This window comes from Numida meleagris, chromosome 3, assembly GCF_002078875.1.
Source record: "Numida meleagris isolate 19003 breed g44 Domestic line chromosome 3, NumMel1.0, whole genome shotgun sequence".
NCBI lineage: Eukaryota > Metazoa > Chordata > Aves > Galliformes > Numididae > Numida > Numida meleagris.
In genome coordinates this window covers 77307681-77311235 of record NC_034411.1, presented here as the reverse complement: position 1 = coordinate 77311235, position 3555 = coordinate 77307681, and positions in this window count along the sequence as shown.

Genomic DNA, 3555 nt, shown 5'->3' with positions numbered 1-3555 from the left:
GAAAAGAAAGGAAAAGAAAAGAAAGGAAAAGAAAAGAAAGGAAAAGAAAAGAAAGGAAAAGAAAAGAAAAGAAAAGAGAAGAAAAGAGAAAGGAAAAGGAAAAGAAAAGAAAAGAAAAGAAAAGAAAAGAGAAAGGAAAAGAGAAAGGAAAAGGAAAAGAAAAAAAGAAAAGAGAAGAAAAGAGAAAGGAAAAGGAAAAGAAAAAAAAGAAAAGAAAAGAGAAGAAAAGAGAAAGAAAAAAGAAGACCTTGAGAACGTCCTTGCTCTTTTATACATCTAGCACATTTATTGAGTGAGTGTGCAGCAGTTTGGTGGGTTTACTAAGCAACTTGACAGTTAATGGGATACATCTGCAATAGATTCAAAAATAACGGGCTGTTTAGAAATATAGAATAGACTAGCATTCTTGTTCCTTTCAGTTCTTTTGAGAATGTCATATTTGCTTTAACTCCACAGAAGTTAAGGTTCTGTTAAAGATCTATATACTCTGAGATTCATTACCAACTATAATAAAAATAATTAGACCTGACACTTCCATAACTGCTATTATATTAAAAAAAGTTATTTATTTTTATCTAAAGGATCTAAGAAACTACATTAAACAGCACCAGAAAACACACATATACCTGAATCTACACAGTGATGAAGTTTGAAAGCCAGCCATTGAAGAGAGAGTCCAGACCTCCTTTTCTGCAGACAAATTGGCTGTTTCACATCAGTGACCCATACTCATGTGCTTCCTCACACCTATGAAAAGAAGAACAGAAACATCAACATCCTTCATCTGGTGCACCATGACCTATGTCTGGGAATCCTTTGGTGCTCAGGCGTGGAGATTCACTCAACTGGGGATAGAAATCCCTAAGAGGAAAACCCAAATGAGCAATCTTGTATCCCTTAGAATGTGTCTGTGTTTCTTAGACTGACTTCTTCATGGCACAACAGTCAAGAGCTACTCAGCCCATTACATTAAGGTTGATTTTTAGGGCTAGAGGGAAGCCCATGGTGGTGTGAACCTATAGGAATGAACAGTGTAGGAGAAGAAAAAAACATTCATGCAGAGCCTGAGTAGATATACTTAGTGCCCAGCAGTTCCAGAGGGAAAAAAGAGAACAAGTGGAACAAGATGAAAGAAAGAATAGAGCTTTCCTGTGCCTGAGTAACTTCCTGTATGAGGGGGCCAGTTCATCTAACATCTTTACTGCAGCCTAATTAATATTCATTTGCAAAATTTTAGATGGCTTCAGATTGGTACCGCATGGTAATGAAGACATATGTTTTTGGTAAAAAGTTGATATGCCCCCTGTGGCATGAATGTGTCTAGCCTTGCAATCCATGGGTCACTTTTTACTTGTTAGGGTCAAAAAGTTGGTAGTGGGAAGACCTTCTTCAGACTTCTTCTGCAGTTTGCAAACAAATTCCCTATACCTCCTTGCCAAATGTCATTAAAAGCCCCGACACGTGTCTGTTTATTCATCAGAATGAACAGAAGTGTAGAAACATAGTGCTAATGTTTATGTTCTAATTAAGGAACACATTTATGGTGTCTCCCTTAAAAATATTCTCCTCAGAGAAAATATGAGCCCAAAGCTGATTTATCAGGTTTAAATTTAAGAAAACTATATTGTCAGAATAACCACACATTCCTTTTTGCACCACTTTTGAAATCTGTTTCCTATTACCGTCTCTGCATCAGACAAATACAACGAAGTTATTTACAGGCTGTGAAAGATACTAAATCTTTTCAGAGTAATATTACATTGGATCACAAATTCTCACTTTTAATAATAATTGACAACAAACTAAAGCTAAGGATATTCACAATTAGTAACAACAGCACATAACGCTCTCCCAGCTCCTTGTATCTTCAAGACCCCTTGCAGACATAAGCTGCCAAAGCCTTATTAGAGTTTGCTTGGGAAGGATATTCAATACTGTTATCTCCATTTTAAAGATGGAAAAAGAGGCTCAGTAGGATTGTGATTTGCCTAGAAGCCTCAGAAGAGTTTAATTGCAGAAACAAGACCAGAGCTGGTGAGCTCTTGGCTCCCGATTGTGTGAGAGAGCAAAATACATATTTAAAAGCACATTTTCCTGTGCTGTAGGAATCCCAGTTCCAGTGAACCTCAGGGCTTGAAGAGCACTGGGGCAACACGGCTCCTCAGGGGCCATTTGGGCTCCCAGCTCCCATTAACTCTGAGTGATTTTGGAGCTCTTGAAAACTCCTTTCAGTCCTTTGAGGAAAATGTACAACACCTGTGATTCATAGACGTGGTGCATGCAGAGGCAGTGCAAAGGCTTGGTGCTAGGCCTGGCCCACGTGCATCTCTGCTGCCATTCAGAAGCCAGTGGGCCAAGCGCTGGGCAGGTCCTCACAGACTGAGGAGCTGGGGGGGCTGGCGATGTTGCCAGCTCTCCTCACTGACATGATTTCCTTGGGAGCAGAGCCAGGAAAGCTCTGAAGGCTGAGCCCCAGCTCTCTTGTAAATTTCAGCTCTGCCGTCAGGAGGAAGGCCTGGCCCCATGCACCTTGCTCTCCACCTCCAGGAGAAGTGGGAGGCTGAGCCTCCTCGAGCTCTCTGTACCTCTCTTTCTGATCAGCCCCTGCCAGGAAGGGGGGAACTTGAAGCTGTGCTTATATGTGTGCTTGTGTGTGTGATAGAGTTGCAAGAGGGAGGAACTGGTTCAACATCAGCTGAGCTGGGCAGCAGAAACCCAGGTGGGAAGAGTCACATGACAGTGTAAGCTGCTGTCAGGTGGAGGGGTGCATGATACGTGGCTCCAGGATGAGTCACGAACATCCTAATGACTAAAGAGCTTCAGTGGCTCCTAGTATTGGAGCCTGGGCATTTCTTCCTTTCCTCCACTCAGCCTTGCACCGCAATGGCCTTGGAGTTTGAAACCCTTCAGATGAAGAAAGTTTTAAACTCAAAAGCAGGAACAAAGTTGTTCCACATGTGTGCATGCATTTGGCAGTGTCTGCATCTTTCCATTGCCCAAATCATTATCTTTTCCTTTGATGATGCTAGCCTACAACTGAGAACCTGAAATAGGAGTGGTCAACAGGAGACAGACTGGGTATAGCATGGAAGAGAACAATGGTGATAACCTTGGATGGGAGAGAGGACACCAAGAGCATGGGTAGAGATGGGTGAGGGACAGCTTTGGAAAAGGAAAGGGATCACTGCAGCATTAGCTAGTGTTGCAGTTATCCTTCAAAGACCAGATGCCCCACGATTTTCTTGTCAAGTTTTTAAACTTCATTCCTTGACTTTTGGCCTTTGACAATACTAAGAAAGATGCAGAAACCATTTACAGCATGGTCATAGGTATTTCGATAATCAGGAATGCTTTAGGGGCTCCATCAGATTTAAACTTTTTGGGGAGGTGTATGGCTAAATCAGTTCTTACTGCTAGGATGATCTCAAGGTAATTCTACAAAATGAGGTATGAGAAAAGCCTCCGTTATGTGGGAGAAACATCCAAGGTAGAGGACTAGTCTTCTAGGCCAAAACTTATTAAAATCAAGGGAAAAAAAGTTTTATATGGCCTTGT